Source organism: Dromaius novaehollandiae, chromosome Z (assembly GCF_036370855.1).
Source record: "Dromaius novaehollandiae isolate bDroNov1 chromosome Z, bDroNov1.hap1, whole genome shotgun sequence".
NCBI lineage: Eukaryota > Metazoa > Chordata > Aves > Casuariiformes > Dromaiidae > Dromaius > Dromaius novaehollandiae.
The window spans coordinates 44,628,955-44,651,169 of record NC_088132.1 but is presented as its reverse complement, the minus strand read 5'-3'; the positions used below and the strand labels follow the sequence as shown (position 1 = coordinate 44,651,169).

The window sequence follows — 22,215 nt, the reverse complement described above, 5'->3', positions numbered from 1 at the left end:
GCATGGCACTTGCTAACCCAAGTCTTCCTATTCACTGGGTAGGATGCATACAGCGCTGCTAATGTTGTTTTCAGAATAGGGCTCTGTTTTCAAACCATAATAATTTATCATTGAGAAAACCTGCTTCATTCACACAATAACTGATTTTTTTCCTTTACTAAAGCACTGCAATAAGTTAAAAAAATAATAATCTTAATAACTAAAACTAATTGTCTTTTGCGCCAGCAAAGACTGCCCTACTTTCCTCTTCCAGGGGCTCTGACTCCTTTGATCTATCCATCTCTGTTATTAACACGAGCTGCAGGAGTGGCAGGTTCAAGTAGAAATGAGGTAAATAATTCCTGGATGGAATGAAGCTGAATCTGGCAAGCAGCCGAGATGCCAGCCTGAACTGTTCAGAAAAAGTAACAGTAATGACAATAACCACTTTTGTAGTCACCCCTCCAAATAATCCTAACAAAAAGTGCGGCTAGGAGAGGGAGCATCGTGCTGAATCACGGGCAAAACAGCTTTCTGTCAGCAACAGCTAATCTTGAGCAGCCACAAGAAACATGTTGTTTTTAAAACAGTATGTGATTCACTCCTTTTTCTAGCAACTTTGTTCTAGACACTAGGATATGTATGTGTGAAACTAGCCTGTATGCCACTTGTTCCTGATTTCCATGCCCAACAGATAATTAAACAAAGATGACCAAGCTGAACATCTCAAAAGATTACAGTAACAAACCCCATTTATTTTTTCAAACAGAAAAAAAAAAAAACCAGAAGTGGAACAACATGAATAAGAGCAAATAAAAATTAAAAAACTTTAAGGTGACCAGTTCTTAGAGAACAAGGATAGGTAACGCTCAAAAACATTGCAATGAAAAACAAAAAACCCTTCTGTTCAAAATATAATCGTAAGTTACACTGTATCTTTTTTTTCTAGGCTTAAATAGGCAGATTGATAAGGGTACAAAATACCACATAGCACTATAATTTTTTAATAGAGCAAAACAACACGTTAAGACAATTTTTGTTCACGGGAAAGAAATCATAGCATTTTGTGCTAACTATAAAGATTTTCAGAGAGTTTTTTGTTTCATTACAATACTGTTATTGGATTCTCCCACTTCTGAACACACAGAGACAACGTAATATAAAGTGAACATCTGCTGAGCACAGTAGTTTTAGGAAGTATGACCTATTTTTTTCTTCTAGGTTCAGAGGTTACAATACACACTTCAGACCAGCTAGTAAATATCGCATCATCTGTATTTCCATATTTTACAACAAAAAAAGGCTCTGAAAGCCTGAACACTGTAACAAATACATGAACCAGCTCAGGTATACCAAGACATTTTTTGTAACAAGGTCATATCAACGAATCTAGGTAGAAAATATAACGATCCCTTAAACTGCTGAGTTATCATCTTTCACATCGCACCACCAAAAAAATGCTGCACTACTCTCTTTTCTCATTACTTCATGGGTGCTTCTTTTCCAGTTTTTTTGGTTTTACTTTGCTGAGAGGTGGACAGCCGGGGGGGGGGGGGGGGGGGGCGAATGCACTCCTGTGCAGGAGCTACATTCCTAACGGGAATTTCACAAGAAGAGGAAGGTGCCATTTTCAAGGCAACACGCGTTTCGGGCACCAAATCCAAGACTATTAAAAACTACACGCCGCTGAACGGCCATTACGTGACCGAGTGCTCACACCGCCCATGCCTAACGGCCATGCTGCCGGGCACTGTGAGGGCACCCCGCTGCTCGGCCGGGGGTGTTGTGCCTCCCGGGAGGCAGCAGCCGGGGGCGGCGTGGCGGGAGCAGAACCTTCTGGAAGCGCCGCGTCCCTCCCAGCCGTGCGTGCCACCAACACCGGAGGGGAGCGTGGGTGGCGATGTTCCATCTCAAATCATTTCCATACTCACAGGAGCATGAAAGAGGGGCAGTGACAGACACGAAACCTAGCACGCAACACCCCGAAGAGCTCCTGTCTAGCCGCCATGGGAAATTAACTCCTTCCTGGCTCGGGCGACACTCGAACAAAGCAAAATGGGGGAGGGGGCAACAGGCCAGGCGGAAGCTGTGAATCAAGCCTGCAGCCCAGCCAGCGCTGGGCGAAATGGAAAATACTGGTATCGACCTGTACAAATATAAGCAGGGGGGAAAAAAAACTTAGCTTGTTCAACTGTACACAGAAAGGAAATTCTCAACTTGATGGCTTACTCATCCCAAACCAAGCCTTTGTTCAGGATACCATCTCCCGTCCAGTGAGACAAAGTAAAAAACCAAACATTTGCTCATTCAAGAAGTGTTATTCTCCCCCCTTTACACAAATGCTGTCTCCAGATTACGTCTACGATGAAGAGCAGAGTAAAAAAATCAAAATAAGGGGCATCAAACACACTGCAGTTTGAGCTCTTCCTCCCTCTGAAATCCCACCGTGTAAGCAGTGAAAATTATCATATTTTACAGACAACTCATACATTTATATACAAATGAGTTATTTAAATTCAATGTCATTAATGCATTATAATAAAGTAATATTTTTTTGAAACAAATATATACACGCATAGAGCAAGAGAAAAGACATACACACACATACATACATATACACGTACGTGTGTGTGTGTGTGTACACCATGTTGGGGTGCAAACAGAAGACAGACCATAAAACTGTGGAATTAACCTAGAAGTCACAGAGGTCACTAAAATATATATATATATATATTTTAAAAACTAAAGAAAAATCATGAGATATTTCAAAAAGTCACTCAAATATTTTGTTGTGTATTCATATTTTTATATTAAATAAACTCTACTAGGCCACTTTACACACATTTCTGCTCCTCTCACATTCACCTTATCATTCAATATTTACTGAGATTTAAGTGCCACAAAGTTAATAAATGCATTGCATAATGAATGCAAATTACAGTATAACAAAAATGGGGGAAAATTCCACCTGGAATAATGCAATATATCCTAAAATAAAATAAAAGGATTATACATCATCCACACCATACTAGCTATTACTGAACAACCCTTATACTGTCTTTCCAAATTATGTGGTCTATTCCCAGACTGTTTGTTGAGATTAGGCAGTTTCTTGTTACTAGAAAGTGCATATTACAAGGCAATGATCCAAATAAACAGAAGAAAGGCATATGGTACAGCAGAAATGGCTTCTCTAAACCTTTATTAGATAAGTGATCAATGTACTTCTAAAATGTGAAAAATTTCTATCTGATAGAAGACTTCTCACATCCTTAGCGTACTTCACATCTGCACGAACCTCTCTCAAACAAAAAAAAAGATGATCAAAACATTTCTGCAGCCTCACAAGACAAAAGCCACGACCAATACGGCAAAGCACGCTGTTATGCAGAACAGACTGACTAGGCACCGTACGCAGAGGCACAACTTCGGATGTTCCTACCAGTCACTGCATTAATATAGTGGAACCTACTTACCGAGTAAGTGCTAAAGGTAGAGAGCTGCTAAAAGAATACACTTTCTGTTTACTAGACTGTAAAATCTGCACTAAGATCCCAGAATCCTCTTAGAGGAATAACTGCTAAAGAAATGAACCTTCAAGCATACACCAACAAGCAAAAGACAATGAGGAACCAAACAGTTACCCGGATGAAACCACTTAAAAGACACATTTTCCTTGTTCACAAGCTGCAAAACAAGCTTCATTTTCTTCAACAAGTCATAAAAGAACATAAAACGGGTGAAGAAAATTTCCATGATGCCTTAGACTATATAATCCTAACGATTTTCTTCTGCAATAAAAAAAAATTAAATAGTAATAATGGAAAACCTTGGGAAATGTAGAGATTTTATTAGTTTTATTAACTCAACAATATAAACTTGAATTATCTCAGTTTGTTTATTTGCTAGTTACTCATTTCAAAGTGCCTCTCAGTGCTAATGAAAATAAAATCTCAAGTGCTTTATAAAAGCAATGGGGCTGGCTGAAATGACTAGAGATTTTTATTTTATTTATGTTAAGATGTTTTCTCCTCTTTTAGTAACTAAATTGTTAATTTAGGAAGCAGTAGTTACATTTTTATATCTCCTGTATTAGTAATGCCATCAGAATAATCAAAGCCAAGCAAACAAACAAGCGGAGTATTAGAAGTAAATATTCTTTAGACTACTACTTTTTACTTATCATCACTAAGTATATATTAATGCAGCATGCTGGAAATGGGTATATTTAACCTTCTCCTCCACCTCTAACTTCTCTAACTATAAGGCACAGTGTGACATTTTATGCTTAATCTCTTTTTTCCTCCTCCATTCTCCTTGTTTTCCTGCCAGTTTGTGCTCCCAGCCTGAACTAAATTAAAAAACTATTTTCAACCGATTCAGAGCTATTTAAACTTATTACTCCTTCAAGGATATTTTTACTTGAAGCACTTCAGGAGTTAAATTGCTAAGTTAAAATCAAAGTAATGACCCCAAGCAGAGATTACTGAGTTGCAGAGTAAATTCATATAAATAAAATCGGACTGAAAGGCATTTCCCGCTGAATGATAGTGTCTCGATTAAGTCTTGTACTGGCACTAAGCATGCCTCGTGGTTCTAACAGCCCATCACTGGCATTAAGACTGTCACAAAGAGAATGATTACCAAACAAACCCAATCAGAACCTTGCCCTCAAAGCTGTGAAAGCCTCCAATTTCTTAATATTTCCAGACCAACTGGAGTGTGTGTCTCACAAAACACGAGGATAATTTAACTGACACAAAACAACTGCCCTGTTTAAATCCTAGGGGCAGTTTGTCTAACCTTCTGATCTCAGGGGAACCTACAGCCGCTCAAGCACCTGTCCGTGGTCACTATCTGATAACCTCCACACAAAGGTTCCTTGCAGTGCCCAGGACACTCCACAAACACGCACTAGCACATTTCATATTTTACTCTCTTTTCTGATACACAACAAATGAAAACCTTACTCTAATCTGCAAGCGTAAAATAATTTTGCAACGATGGAATGTACTGTAAGCATCCTTCAAGTGTAAGCAAATCAAATATTCTGGCAACGTCAAAACATCTGACACCTCTTTATACTTCATCCTACTTTTGAATTATTAGAACTCGCAGGAACAATAATTGCCGATGAAAAAATTGAGCATGTGTGACTTGCTTTAAAAAAAGAAAACATGCCTGGTACCATTAGAGGTTAAATCAGTTTTTGTTTTCTGAAAGATCATCATCCTGATTTTACTTAAGGTAACGTCATTTTTTCCCACTGACTTCAGGGAAATCATGAGTTGGACTTAAAAATTACAAAATAATGCCTCTCTCAATTTATTAACCACACTAGCTGCCAATTTCCTCCCTTAAAAATCAAATAAACAAAATATTTCCCTGCAATTGATTCACTTTGCCAATTCTATTCTTAATTGTGTTAAATAACTTCAAATATTCTATAAAAGCCAATTTCCTTCAGTCATCTTGGATACTGTCACAGCATAGAAGTTTACAGGGACAAAAACCATTTTGTACACCATCAAATTGTAAAATAACAGAGCAAGAAATCATCCAATATAGAAGGGGCTCCAGCAGTATGGGGAAAACCTCAGGCTCCATCTGTGTTATGAGACAAAAAAAACCCTACAAAATTAAATGTCTGAAGGATTGGGGGGGGGGGGGGGGAAACCTGTGAAATACCTGTAAAAAGAGAATCTGCAAGTAGCATTATTTTTTCCTTACTTTAAAACAAAAATTCTCTATTGGACATTTTTCCCTGAAAATAAAGTAACTTACACTTTTTCTGTTCCAGCATCATGCTCTCTAGTTCCTAACAGGAAATAAAATTTAGGATCAATTGAAAAGATCCTCCTCAGGAATTTCTCTTATTGTGTCTCTTACAAATGAGACTACTCATCTAAGATCTTTTTGTCCAAGAAATGATTTGGCAAGACCAAACTGTGTGTCTTCCAAACACAGACAACATCTACAAATAGTCTCATTTTATTCTAAACAGCAATTCCTTCATCAACTCATTTATAGGTATTTTTCCCTCAAACTTCAAAATGACTTGGTAATCTCAGCAAGGAGTTCAAAGCGTCACCTGATTCTCCTCTCATAGTACAGTGGCAATATTAACCATACTTTGCATATCCCCATCAAGGGGCTCGGTTTTTATCATTTTCACGTACCCTCCAGGGCTTCCATTTTTATCCTCAGAGCTCAGTCACAGTCTTTTACACACAGTTTTTGCCCAAGGATAGAATAGTGCTTACTTTTTTCTTTTTTTTAAAGCTATATATTCAGCTGGGCATCAAGTGCTGATTGAGAACAGATTCCATGATGATCCCTATTTTCAGTTAAAATACATTCTTACATTTTTAGATTTAACTCCCTGCCTTTTCCAGTCAGAGTCATTTAGCTGGAGTCAATCAAGCATGTGATTAGAAATAATAACTCACAAGCAATGAATTCAAAAAGATTAGATCTTTGCCAAACTGTGCAAACTGTTCTCTATCTTTCCTCTCATATTTCCGAAGGTACTAAGAACCCTCAATAAATACAACTCTTGGACTTTAAAGGCTACACTTGTGACTAACAACATCCATCATTTAAATTCTCACTTTCCATCAGCTGCAATCAATACAAGTGTGCCTTCTCCTCGGGTGGATCCTTCCTACTAATAGCAGCCTCCTGTTGCTAAATTAGCCAAGATCAGAAACAGAAAGTGTGGGGAGACTTTAAGGTATTTTTTAAAAAAAGCAAAGCTATCCACATAGCAAAAGAATGTTTGTTTTCAAGTAAAACCTACAGCTCATGACATAAAAAATAAAACTGAACACTAATGACATTTATGATATCTTAATTAATGTTCAATTACCCTCTTTCAGAAATGACTGATAGCTGCAAAGTACAGCTGTCAAAAATGAAAGAGTAGAACTTCAGAAAATGTAATAGTTTGCATCCTTAAGAAGGAGAAAATAAAGTGAGCTATCTCCTTAGATTCTCTTCCTCCAAAACCAAATGTCAAAAAGCTGGGGGGGGGGGGGGGGAGGGTTTACTTAACTAAATCAAGGGCCAAATTCCACTCTCTACTCTGCAAATTCCAGGATAGTTGATATTTGTTTGTATTAACAGCCTCCAAAGACCTATTTAGCTTTAGTAAAAATCTACCGTACTCAGATAACCCTTAATAGATAGGTCTGTGGTGTCACCCATCTCCTCTACCATCTCTTTTACTGATATCAGAAAACAAATACAGAGTCTAAAAATCAGTATTCATCAGCAGCTCTCAAACAATTGTATAAAGCCCTACTTTTAACATCAATTTTTTAAGGATGAGACTCCCAAAAGACAGAAGCTCAAGTGACTTGCATTAGTTTACTCAGCAAGCTATTCATTAGAGCATCTGGAGATGCTCACAGTGTAACAGTTATTAACTGGTTAGTAATTCTAATGTATGGACCTGCAAATACTTTTAAATATTGCCCTTTCTGATGTTTCATATGGTACATTGTAAGTGTCCCTTTCAGTTTCCAAACAAAATTGGGTATCATGGGACATGCTGTATAACCCTGCTCCCCGACAGCAAGTCTACATAAACAGTAGCACAACCTATTTTCCTCAGACCAACTCAACTGCCTGACAAGTCAAAAGAAAAGAAATACATCTTTGACTAAACTTTGAAATATATCTGGGATACATCTCACATCTCAGTGTTAAAATTATTATATAAACATCAGATACAAGAAAGATTCCCTTGCATGGAACAAATACCAATGCATTATTTTAAAGAGAGGATTGCAGCATTCTGCAGCATTTCCCATATAAAGTGAAAAATCTGTCATACAACCACTCTGAAAAATTACATACCATCTTTCCAGAACAGTTGTTTAAATCAGAAATACTATGGAAAAAGTCTAGTTCAAAGGAAGCAGAACAAAGCATATATGTGATATCTTTCAAATTAGCATATTCACAATAGGTCACTAAGTTTCCAAACTTTCATATCTTTCATTAGAGTCTCCTGAAGAGAGTAAGTATTATTTTCCTGAGAACAGAGTAACACGGGGATCTATGTTCTTGTTTGGTTTACAATGTACAATGGCTTTAAAAATGCTCCCTAGGACAGTTAACAGTCAGAAACAATCAGAAAACATTTAATTTTGCAACAATTATGAATATGTGGGAAGGTAGCTACTGCATATTAATCACCCCGTTCCTGTTTCAAGACCCTACTAATATTTTTGTCACATAATCTAGGATCAGCAAAACATTTATCTCCCTTATGATCTCGGTGTAGAAATTTACATTCTGTCTATAACTTTTACTGTCTTTCCAGGAGTATAAATAGGATCACAAACCTAAATGCAAGTCATACCCAGACACCAGCACTGCAGTTTTAATACCCATCACATCTGAGAAAAGAAAATTATGCTAAGAGCTCTCACATTTTTTAACAAATTTCTCTGACCTACAAAAGGGACAGCAATATTTTAAAAGAGTACTCACAGGCACACTGCAAGTGTGCACACTTACACTCCAAAAGCATTTAACCACAACAATCTTGCCCCTGAGAAAGAACAGTCTCATTCACTCAAAAACATAGAGCTATCACTGTTTTTCAAATATATATTTATAGACAAATAATCAGCCAATTTTTTTTGAAAAATGATCTTATTTAAGATACAGTTAAGTATGCACATTAATTATTCCTTAAGTGAGCTGGACATACAAAGTTATCAATCAATACCATTTTTAGTAGTAAACTACTATCCAGCGCTTTTACATTTATTAAAACACATGCAATGTGATTATTTTTAGCAGAAGAGGGAAGGACAACATGACATGTTCAAGACAAAAAGTAATCAGAGGAGCCAAATTTCTTTATCTAAAACTCAACTGAAATCCAAGAATATAAGGAGAACAATTCATTCTAGAGCCTGACAACTATTTTATATAAATTTGGAAATTATTCAGGAGAAAAGAAATGGAATTATTTCATTTGCTGTCCAAGCTGTCCCCTTCAAAGACAAAAAAAAAACAAAAACAAAAAAAACAAAAAAAAAACAGGGTACAAAACACATTTCCTCTTAAGTTAAATACCCAGAGCAAAAAATTTGGAGGCCCAGCTCCAAAATCCCTAACCTAGTAAAAATAGTCCTTTTGCACTTAAGAAATATCAGTGAAGAAATATCAGCTGTTTGATTACACAGATGTGACTCAGGACTAAGCCTTTAACTAAGTTTGGTTAGTATGTTTTATTTTTGGAAGCAACATTCAACAATTTTTAAGAATAAGAAATATTACCTGATCTCATTTCATGGATACAAGGTATTCCCAGCCAATCCAATTGTATCATATTATTAATTACAGAAATGACAATATTTTCATTTGTTGTCCTTGGGTTAATAAATATACACATGCACATGCATACCCCCCTTCTCATTCCTCACTGTAAAGAAAAAAATCAAAATGCTGAAGAGTAGTTAAAGCTTAATGCATAAGTAAGAATCATCACAGATGGTTGGCAAATCCTGCCCCAGTATTTGAGGGCCTCCACTTTGGGAGAAAAAAAGACGACTGTGACGTTAAGTAAATCATTTGAAATATATGGCAATGCACTCTTTCTACTAATCTTTAATGGTAATTTATAACTGCAGGACATTTGTAAATTTAACAGCCCATCAAAGCATTTGAGAGGACTCAGTCCTAAGTACTCATTAAGTGACATTAAACATAACTTTCCATAAAGTACTATGCAGCATGAATGGGTGGGCAAGCTTGTGAGCAGCTACCACTATAGTAATTTATAGTTCATAATCCTGCCTTATTACTTCCAAAAACATAAAAAAGAGCACTTGGCAGCCACAAAAAATACTTAGTCAATGCTATAAATTACTCTGGCAGAAAAATCCTTTATGTCCCTGAAGGATGCACTAATTCTTCCTTCTCCAGTGGAAGAAGATAAGCCAAATACAGAAATGCAACACCTCCTTTTATCTGCAGGGTAGTATTGCCTGCATGTTTTTCTCCCCAGCTATTTATGTTCCTCTCCTGTAGCACAAGTCATAAAATAAGGCCAGTAAGAATTCAGGTAAATACCACAGAGCTATCCTGCCCATGCAGATACGCAATTCCCTAGAAACAGTCTTTGTAGTTTATTAAAGATATCCTCCCACTTAAGATGCCTCTCTCTCACCTCTCTCTACAAAATCAAGCACAGAACTAGACTGTTGGACACAAAAGGAAAAAATACAAGGACCAAGAAAAGAAGAGAGGAAAATTCCCTGTGGCATAAGGTACCTATTTAAATGCACATCTTACACATAAGTTTAAGAGATAAGTAGCATAATTTTAAAAGTAGCCAAGAAGGCAACTGGCAACTTGCCTCTAGAAATATCCATCTCAATTTTTATTTGACCTAAAAAACACACCAAAAAACCCAAAACAAGAACAACTTTTGATTTCTAAATTTACACCTGAGAGGGGATTACACTAAATAGTATGGCAGGTAGAATGCGACAAATTCATAAAACAGACCTGAAACAACCTTAAGGATTAAAATAAATAATTACATTTAAATTGACAGAAAGGGAACTAAATACTATTTGGAAGCAAACGTCTCCAGAATGGTGAACTGGCTAATTGCGGGCCAGGCAATGCCGGGTTAATTTTTTTCTCCTGTGCCAGCAGTGCATTCTCTCTGCACTGATAGCGTGCAGAGGGCAAGCCCTGCGCGCTTGGAAAGATTTGATGCTCGAGTGAGCCAAAGCAGTCAAAACGGCAGTCGGGAGGTGGAGACACCATCTTAAAAGTACACCCTTGGAGCCTACTAATTCATTATGATAGATGGTTTGGACTTCCTGTCACAGACCCATCGGGGCACAGCACCACCAGGTTTTGTACATTATGTATTGTTTTGTATATTATATATCATCTTGTATATTACTGCTCCAGATAGACTGGAAGGAGTCAAGCAGAAGGATGGTCAGGGGCCAGAGCACAGGCCCTGTGACCCAAGGCGGAAGAAGCGAGGCTTATCCAGCCTGGAGCAGGGACAGCTTTGGGGGCACCTGACAGCTGCCTCCAGCATCTAAGGGACGTTAAGGAGAAACTCTTTACTGAGATGCACGGGGGGAAACAAGAGACATCATCATGAACTGAAACAAGGGAGGTTCCAACCAGGTATAAAGGCGAAGCCTTTCTCCCATATGGAGAGTCCAGCAGTGGCACAGTTGCACAGGGAGGTTGTGTCATCTCTCTCCATCCTTGGAGGATTTCAAGATCTGGCTGGACAAAGCCCCGACCAACCTGGTCCAACCTCAGAGGTGACCCAGCTGGGAGCAGGGGCTTGCACTAAAGACCTCTGGAGGTCCTTCCAGCCTGAAGGATCCTGTGATGGTGTGACTCAACTGTCATCCATGTGACAGACAGCTCCTTAGCCATTTAACACTGTCTCCCAGGCTGGATTCTTGCAGGCTATCCCAAAGCACATCTCTTCAACCAAGCCAAAAATGGCAGTTTTCACAACACTCCCTAATATTAATTCCACTCATAAATACTGGATACTATTTACTAAGTAGTAAATATGATTAACTGTTTAATTTCGATCAATAAGAAATGTAACTCTACAAGACAGAGTCACTTTAACTTAGTGCTAATTAACAGTTATTACAAAGAATTAAAGGATCAGAGCCATCTCCTTACAATGCAATAAGGAATACAGCTAGAAAAACCTGAGAAAACAGAGCCCCATTTCTATTTCTTGGGAGGTAGAAAGAAGGCTCTTTAATTTCACATCCTTACATATTTGTAACTATTGAAGATCTTACAAATACAAAAAATGTCACTGAAACACAAGATAATTCAAACTTCAGTTTCCATTATCAACCTATTTCAAAACCCAAATGGTGTTTCCACTTAACTGGTTCTATTTCATCTATTTATTTACACTAACTTCTATTGCAACACCTACAAAAACCATGTGGTGTTTAACACCACAGTATGAAAAGATTCCAATTTAATTTTCTAAGCGCGTGTATCATCACTGCTGTTTTTCTTTGAAAAATATAAGCCAGCAATAGTTTGCCCGTGTCTGTAGCAATTGTCATATGTGCTATCTTAAAGCATTCTATAAACATCAAAGGATGAAGATGACCCTCACCTGTGAATCTGAAAAGTCAAAGTATCCTAATTTCCAGAATTACTACTAAACTCTGCATTATTTCTGTAAGCAAAGATTTACGGATACACTCCAAACTTGCTGGCCTTTATTACACAGTATTTTAATGAGTAGTTTTAGTTCACAGAATTACTTTGCATTTCTATAGCATTTTCAACGGAATTACAAATATTTCATAAAGTAGCTCATATTTTACAGGCAAGTTTACCAAAACAGACCAAACTGAGTAACTTACATAGGGATAAACAACGAATTAGTAACAAAAACAAATTTTGGAGTGCTGAAGTCCTCCGATCTAAACTACATATTAAAGAAACCACATGTCTTAGCAGCCCATATTTGAAGATGTTTTGTAGATTGACACAGCCCATTTTAAGAACTTTTGATTGAATACTTAAATTTTTAAATTACAACTAGTCATATCTGCCTACTCACTAAGGTGTGTAATATGAACTGTAACTGGACTTTGAGTTATCAAAACAGACTACACATCTGTATTTTTAAAAGACTAGAACTTCCCTGACACAACCTGTGTAACTCAGCCTGACATAACACACCTTACCTTCCACTGCTTTTACACTTGTGCAGCTGATATATGAATTACTACCAATGCTTCACTCACTCACTCACTCACTCACTCACCTAGAGGACTGCAATTCTTTTTCTTTAAAATAGATGTTTTCAATAATGAATTAAAAGGTGCAAGCCAAAGGAGAACTGATCTTGTGTCCTACCAGAGTCTTCTCTTCCTTTTTCTCTTCCAGTATCAAATGTGGATGGAGCATTGATTTAGGCATTGATATTCACGTATTTGTGGTACAGAAAGAGGGTACAAAAATGTTAAGCTTGTATAATAATTATACACACAAATACATGCTCATGTATATATATAGATAGCTATACATGCACAAATTGTATTTACCTTTCTTAAAAAACAATTTCCTTATTCTAGAACATAGAATTACAAAACACACCAATAAAAGTAACTTTCAGTGTGCAAATTTCACATAAGCAAGTCCTTCAAAATGTGTTTTAATTGACTAAATGCGCTTCTTAATACCATTTCGTTATAGCTCTTGCTTAACACAGCACTTGGGCAAATAGGTTGCTAGAGATTTTTTTCCTTTGACGTCCAATTACTCTTCTCTCTGTTTTTGCCTCCTTAATGTTGTGGCACAGGACTTTGCAGCAGTCATTATTTTCAACAGGACATAGGTTCCTTTCTTTATAGCTTATTAAGGTATTTTACAGCACCATCATCAAAGAAGCTGTAAGGATTTGTGTTGCTTCATTAAATGTTACAAGGCTGCCTTTTCTATATGAAATATCATTTTGTACCTTTTTTGTCACTTTTATTGTCATAATAATCTTTGTGTGATTTCCTTCATTTCTTTTTTCTTTTCTTGCTGTTTGTTTGTTTGGCAGAATTAATATAGGAAGTATTAATGAGACAAGGTTATTAAAGCATAGGGATGAATTGATTTGGGATCTCTGCACTATTCTTACCAATGAATGGGGATGAAACATTCATTTTCTCTGCTTAGAAATAATAATAAAAGTTATTAGCCACTTTATCACCTGAAGAATTGTCACAGAGGGAGCGTTTAGCATGCAAATGCCTGCATTAGCACTACCTCTGTGTATGAAGGTAATATAAGCAGAGGTTTAGTTAAATAGTGCGTGGTCATTTACAACACGCACACAAAAAGCGTGTGTTACTCAGTATGAAAATATATAATTAGTTCAAGTGGCTTAAAACACTGCATTTGTGTCAAGGGCTTGAACTCTTAGAAGCGGAGCCATTTCTATTCAAATCAGGACACATACGAACGTCTCGTGACTTCAGTCACCCGTCCCGGGTCCCGTATCCTCCTTACAGCTACACCACGAGTGCTTACGCAAGCTGCAGCTCTTATTTTCACAATAGTGGAGAAAGTCCCGTTCATTAGCGCTATTCATTGCCAGTTAAACCACAAGCCTGCTCACAGCTACACCACATGGCTGAACAGCACTTTTCCTCGACGACAAATACTGCTACTGAGGAATTTTGAAGTATCTAGAGACCAATAATAGAAATGACAATAACTTCCTGACTAACCTTTAGTCTATTACTCTGATCATCCTCCTTGTTTCTTCAGTGAAATAGGAAGAAAAACAAAAAAAGTTCAGAAACATTTCCACTTTTTATCCTGATGATAACAATCAAGCAATGTGCCAGTTCTTTGGCAATTCATCTAGAAAAACTAGCAACAAAGGAATTGCTGCTGCTCCAAAATAATTTAATACTAAATTTTTACAGACTTTATTAGATACAGACCAAAGTGCAAAACAACAATCATATTATTACTTTTAATGAAAAGGTTATTTCTTTTCATATTGGAAAAGTAATACTTTCTACTCTGTCATATCATGGTGTGAAGAGTGTTACTGTAAAAAACATACATGTAGTATGCTTGAGAGAGGGAAAAATAAAACTGTTGCCTTTAAATAAAAAACAAAACAAAGGGAGGGAAGAAGGACAGGAAGAAATCTTTATAAATAGACTCCGTATTTGTAAATCAAGTACATTCCTTAGGAAAGATTTCAATGTTTATGTCAGAAAGAAGATAGTACATTGCTTATACATTAGCAGAAGCATCTGAAAATACCAAAAATTATAATTTTAAATACTTGGATGTATTTTGTATTGTACTAATTTCCATCCAGGGTAGCCAAAAATATTACAAAAGTCCTTCCAAAATCTGGCAGTCTGTGCATTATTTTTGTGTGTCAGAGATTCTTGTGTAATGTAAAATGATCAAAACTTCTGAAGGTCTGCAGCCTTTATAAAATATATCTGCTTATGCGATTCCCTGTTTTAGAATTACCACAGCATTAAGTCCCTTTCGCCATAAAATGCACTAACACTAGTCATCACTCCACCCAAAACCACGCAAAATTCACTGTAAACGACCTCTTTTTGGGAATACTGACTTCTAATTCCTCTGAAAGCTTTACGGAGTTGTCTTGCGACAAACTCTTACAACTTTCAAGTCCATGTTGGTCACACGGCTTGCCTGAAGAAATCTTAAGTGCTACATCCTTTGCCTCCCAAATCCTAATTAAAACCCCTGACGAGAGGCCAGCCCTGGCCCTGCTGCCTTACCTTGTCCTTGGTGGGCCGGCTCGGGCAGCGCAGCCCAGACAGGACGTGCCAGCTGGAGCTGCCTCGCTGTACTTTCGCATCACATTACTTCTGCTTTTCTAACTTTTCCACTACTGAGCACCATCAATTATGCACTAGAATAACAGAGGCTTGGCTCAGCAATGTAACGTAAAGGACAATTATGAGTGTAAATAATTTAAACACCTGCATGCCATGTTGCTTCTACCAGTGATATGAGGCTGGCGGGATGCAATGCAGCCTTGGGAGGGCTCGGCTTTTTAACATATTGACAAATCCCCCATAAGATGATGGGGAGGGCTTCTGCACAGTTCAGCCTGTAATGCTGCTGTTGGTCTAAAGGCAGAGAGGGTTAAAAAAAATTTCTGAGAATTATTTAATTGGAAAAGAGAATCATTAAGAGTCACAGATGCAGGAAGACTCTGAGTTTCAAAGTCTATGGTCCAGGGAAGTTGGCAAGCTCTGTTTACACCTCAGGTACACAGCCTCCCTCACCTCTAACTCATTGAAAGGAAAGGTTAAAAATGGCTCTTCAGGCAGAGAATGCAATGTTCAAGTTATAAAAGGTGCTATAAAACAACCTTAGGCTATTTAAGAGTGGAAGAGAAACCTGCTTCTATAAGGAGCAGCATATTGGAAAAATTGATTTTGTACTATTAACAACACAGAGTCCATTTTCCTCTGATAGGCCTTTCAGTACATTTCTGTTGCCACTTAGACACAGATACCAGATTTTCCAACTTTTGTTCAGCAGACTGCTTTCATTCTGTTTTTAGTATGCAATTCTGAGCTACCTCACAAACAGACCAAGCCCCCGATACCTCCTTCAAAATGCACAGGTAGAGCTCAAGACAGGGCCTTGCTCAGAAGCTAAGGAACAGCTAAGGAACAAATCTGAAATATCACTGGATTAGCTTAAGTACACTTCATGTTTTCTAAAATATCACTTGCATGATTCAGCATTTCTGTCACCAGTTGTTCACAGTAATAAGATGTGGGATAGCTCCAACACGTTATTATAAAACAACCAGGGAATCTTTATAATAACATGCAGTTGAGAGAGATGGCTTTAAATTACATTTTTTGTTTGCTTTGAAAATCCACTAATAATTTGACATTGTAATATGGGATACATGGAACGTTTCCACTTGAAAAACATAGTCCATGCTCCAGTTAAATGAGTTTTGAACAAAAAGCACATATACAGTAATACAGTTCATAGTTTCATAACTTAGATGGGGGTTATACTACACAGAAATACTCCAAAATACAAAGGGTGGGGAAGGCCGAGGGGACAGTTTTAAGAAATAAGAAACCATTACACATACAACCGAAATACATGCTCTTTAAGACTGTGGTTTCAAAAATGTACTGGGATTTGACCATGTCAATTTAAAGAAAGGGGGGAAGGGGGGGCAGTGGGTGTTGTTGCTTAAAACAGCAAACCTTAATAGCATCCATATGATTTAGCAAATCAATGTGGCCAAAGTCAATAAATAATCATGCAGTTATTTTCTGAAATGATTTCATTACTTGCTTTGAGCTAACCGCTGGTAATTGAGGAAAAGCGTTTTCATATTTCCCCCTGTTAGGTGCATCCTTGCTAAGTTCCCCTCAAATAAAAAGGGGGATTTGCACCTTTCTTGTTGTATGAATATTTCAAAGTAACTTCTTCGGAAGGTTACTAGGTTCTTACTGCATGCTTTCCCAGTATTGATCTACTGCAAACAGCCTGGCTTAACTCCTTGTGTACTGTTTTCCCCCAGGGCCAGCACATTTGTTTGTAATAGACTAGAAGGGCCCATAAGACTGCAGTAGCGCCACTAAGTTCCTCTGTGGTGAAGAGTGAAAGCATTAAATTGCTGCTGTACCACAGCCAGACAACTTGGATATATCCTTCATCAAAATATGTGCAAATGAAACCAAATATAATGCCTATTTATTTATTTTTTACCCAGGAGTTTTATTTTATGCAGCAAACAATCTTCACACAGCAGTTCTTTGCAGCCAAGCATTTTATGTGCCATAATGAGAGGCATTTTATAGACATGGTAATTATCATGGATTTTAAGCCTTAGGTAACTGACAGCCTCATAGTGAGAGAGTTCCCTATACTTAAGACAAAGTTTCTTATTAAGTAATATAGATACATTTCAGTTCACTTCCACATAGACAGACTGACAGATAAGGCCGAACTTGCAAAACCAGCCGTCCATGGAATGAATGGTCTCAGCAGCGAGCCAATGTGTAAGGTAATTTTAATCAAGAAGGATTGCCATGGACAAAATCCCTCTATAGGACAATCATCATTTGTGAAGTATTATACAGTATTAAAAATGTTAGTCAACACTGTGGAAATCCTTCTTGGACGAGCTACATGTGGGTGAATGTAATGATAGTATGCTATTATGTAAGCAAGTATAAAAAGTATACATATTTACAAAAATGAAAAATAAAGAAAGATGATACACTCAGCCATTTATATTTTATCCACCTCATGGCAATCCCAAACTGTTTTGCTTCCCCAAGTGTACTCCATCATTTATTGCCCTCCTTCCCAACTGCAAGTAGCCTGTTCAGTCGATGCAGGCGGGAGTAAAACACCGTGTCCTCCCGTTCTCAGGAGCACCTCTTGCAGGCTCCCAGTGTCAGGAATGATAGATTGGGAGAGTTCATTACAATTACTGAAGTTTACTGTACTTACCGAGTGGTTTAAGTAGCCACAATTAATGGAAAGATTAACAAGTAGATGTGGTTCACAGATGCTTAGAAAAATAATTAAAATCAGTTAAAACCATGTGAGTGGAACCTCCTTGTTTGCAGGAGGGAAGTATTACCAGCAACCATGAACAAATCACCTAAATTCAGGAATCTGTGATATCTCAACCTCATGCCCCCCGCTCCGCCTGCCATGTGCGTGCGAAACTTTGCCTGCCCTACTCATCTGTGAGATCGCAAACAGCCTTTAATATTTCATTCAGCCCAAAGCACAGAGCGTGCTCAAATTCAATACAAGGAAATGCTTTATCTCTTCCTTCACAGACTAATAATCCGACAAAACCAGAAGCACCAGGGAGTCATGGCAAGTTGTGAGGAAATGACGTGCAGACACTTCTGAACACTTTTATTCCTGTTTACTGTTTGGGACACTTGGAGTGAATAAACACCAATTAAGAGCCTTTTGTTCACGGATGCATAAAACCAAGTCCAATATCAAGGGCCTAAACTGGTTATCAGGAAACTTCTACTCTTATGAAGTCTTTGAAACAGTTTTCCCCTCTATCTTTGTACATGTTATTAAAAATTATTTTCCTCATTTTTTTCCATGAGGAAAATGGGTTTCATTCATAAAATGGAAAAATGCTGTTAATCTAACAAATCCACTGTAATCTAAAAATGGGGAACTACATCTCTAAAAGTCTTTGAAAAAGACTGATGCTTTAACCACTAAATTCTACTGTATTTTTAGGATTCCCTTAATTTTCCCACATACTGAGACTAACATTATCATCTCATTTCACTAAAGGACACCTAAATATATCAGCCATTTACAGCATATCAGATTATGTTGCAGGACAGCACTCTGAACAGCATGGTCTGGACATGCTCACTGAGACAGATAGATAGCAACACCCTTCTCTGTTATCAGAAAGATAAAAACTACAGACTTCATTAAAGACACAAAAGTCCAAAATTTTAGAAGTTCTGAAGTAAAATTACCTAGTATTTTAGCACTTATACAATGTGATTCTGTATTTAACAGAACAGTAGTTGAAGGAAAAACATGTTAAATAATTTGTATTTGAATATTAAGCTATTACTTCCTCTAGGAGGAGATTCAAAATTGCTAGTTAAGTTTCATAAATGTTACCTACAGATTATGGTAATACTTATCGACACCTTTTTTCTATTTTTATTTTATCCAGATGATCTAAACCTACTGCAAATATTTCCACACTGATTTCTGCAACTATTCAGTTGCAAAACACACAGAACAGTCAAAAAAATGAAAGAAAATAATTTTTTCATATCTTCATGACATTTGGATCCAATCATGTATCTCATGGCACACGTTATTACTTGGGAAAAATGCAAAAATTCTAATTAAGGGATGAGGAGACAAACATGGCACTTAAACGAACTTACGGACCAGAAGTCATTCTGAAAATGCAGCATTCCTGACATACATCACACGTATCAGAAACCAGAAGTACCTTGAAATGATTCAACATGTTGGTCAAGAACAAGAGCCCGTAACACAAGTCTAATGCTACATTTATGCAAATGAACACTGTACTGATGTTCTAAATATTTCTGCATATCCTATCCAAAGTTCTAGCCTGATTCATCATGACACTATTAATCCAGTCTTATATTCACCCAATTCTAGGACAATCAGTGAAACATACCAATTCTCCTGAAGAATATAATTTCTATTAGATGTAATATTAAACATCTCTATTACCAAAATAAAAGCCTAGATATTCCAGCCACGAAATGACACATCCCACAACCCATAGCTGCAATGCAGCAGTATGTATTCTGGATGCACTCAGAAGGGACCATATAACAGACTGTTTGAAGTACTGTTCATATAGACACACATACAGTCAGTGGCTCAAATTTTTCAGTGTTATCAATTCAAACTGAATAGAAGACTCAAGCTTCAATGTTAAGGAAGTTATTCTAATTTATAATGCTGTATCTCATCTAAGCTGAATTTGGGGGCTCAAATATAGTATCTGAGAAAGTAGTATTTCCTAACACTGGCCAAAGTTTACTCGCCTTATCCAGTTTAATCATCATTGCAATCACTTCAATAATGAGTCTACTTATGAAAGCAAGGCAAGCAGAATTTGTTCCAATACCAGCCACAATTAGAAACTGCTGCGTGCTTTACAGCGGCTGGCTCACTTGGCAATTCATACCAGAGTTGTTAGCATGTCAACAATCAGCATCCATTACTAAAGTTAAGTCCTTTCTGATTTACGAAAGTTTTATTTATTTGTGTATAATGTTGTTATCCTAATAACACTTAAGTGCAGGGTAAAAAACCCTCTGACAGGACTGCAGGAGAGAAACAAAACTGTTCATTCACTTTCATAATGGGAGTATATTTGAGCAACCATGCTTATCAGTTTGAAAAAGGCTAATGAAACATCAGCATCCTGAAGTGAACGGACTGTCTTCCTGCATTGCTATTACTGTTACAAATGATTTCTTAACCACAGAGGTGGTTAAGCCACCTCAATAGAGCTCAGTACAGCTACTTTAAGAAACAACTACAGCTGAATATTCAGGGGAAGGAGGATGAATTCAGTAGTGTTAATACATGCAGGAGGACCTATCTCCTTGCCACGCCCATCTCCACACCTTCTAGAGTAAGAAATAACCATCCTACTTTCCTTTTGGAGTAATTCTTTTAAATCAACCATTTATGAAGTAGAGCTATTTACATATACATTATCAGCCCTGCAAAATTCTACCACCAATTAATATTTATTATTTTTCTAGAAAAGCAATCAACTAATCTTCTTAAACTTTGGAGTTTCAACAGCTCCACAAATTAACTTGCTACAGCTTACTGGGGTATGGGAGAAGCCTCAAGATCAATAACTACAGAATTAGTCCCATTCATCCAAACTGTTCAGCCATAAGACAGTCCAGCTGTATGCTTTCTATTTAAGGCAATTTCTCTCCTTTTATGACATGATGCATTTTATTTTCCTATTAAATATGATTTAAAAGAATGAAGTATTCATTGTAGAAATCAAAAGCAAGTGGGCAGCAACTGAGCTCTGTATCATAAATATTAACCTTAATCTGAAGAGGCACAAATGGGTTTTTCTGCCATCAGGGGGTCCAAGGATTAAAAAATTAATGTCTGTCCATCCAGACAGAGAACAGCTGTTCAGCTAATAAGCCAACATTTCCCACCCTTTGCACAGGATTGCAAGACCAAAAAGCTCTGGCTGTCGCAAAATTAGCTCTACAAGCCTCTTCTACTTAGTCACAGAGGAGTGCTCACTGCAAAAGCAACCCCAAACTTTCTCCCGTGAACTCTGCATTTCTCATTTCAGGGGCTAAAAACTCAGCCAAGGTGGAAGTTTCTTCAGAAGCCCACCACTTCATTCCCATACACTTCGATAAACCATGCTATTGTGCAGGTAGAAGCAAAGCAAAATGCCCAGTTCCTCCTGACTAAAAGTTTGCCCTGTGTGAATAGCTGCATTTTCCAGTCTTTCCCTCCGAACATCCACAGCTACTGATCAGTTCAAACTGCAATTTTTGTCCTGTTCCCAGGGCTAAAGTAAGAAGGGACCTCATTCTAGACCTTTCCAAGTTTTATCCTTCTCTGGGGCAGCTAAAAAATACTCCTCATTATCAGGGGTATTGTGTTTTTAAATTACAGACTGCAGCTGCCTTACAGTGAATAGGGATATGTAACCTCAAATTGCGCTTCTCAAGAGGTCACAGTTTAAATCCAGTTATGTATAGGAGGATGAGCAAACTTTGCTTTGATTAGCTGGAAAGTGATAGAACCCCCTTATTCCATCCCTTTTCTCCCTCTCCCCACTCCTCATCCTACCCAACAAAAAAAAAAACCCTCTCTTTGCTCCACTGATCTGTTGTTTGGGGAATGCTATCTGTCCGTGCGCAGGGCCGCGGCCATCTGGGCCATGAAGGGCCCTCAATCCCAGCCCTGAATGGTAATTGTCTCAGAGAGCACCCGCACAGGCATTTCAGGCAGTAGGGCTTATTAAAATCCTGAAGGGCAGTAATCCCTGAATGCCACTAAAAAGATCTCCAGCTGCTACCGTTTATGAAGTGGGCTTGACAAGAGAAAGAAAAGCAGAGGGAGCTGGGGGGAGGGAGGGAAAGGAAAAATTTAGAAGAGGCA

General features: G+C 37.6%; 1 protein-coding gene across 2 annotated transcripts in view; it reads right to left on the bottom strand.

Annotated features, from left to right (window-relative positions):
* The window catches only part of LOC135325101 (ephrin-A5), a 212,049-nt gene that overhangs the window by 167,364 nt on the left and 22,470 nt on the right, over positions 1-22,215 (bottom strand). The gene's annotated exons all lie outside the window — the stretch shown is intronic.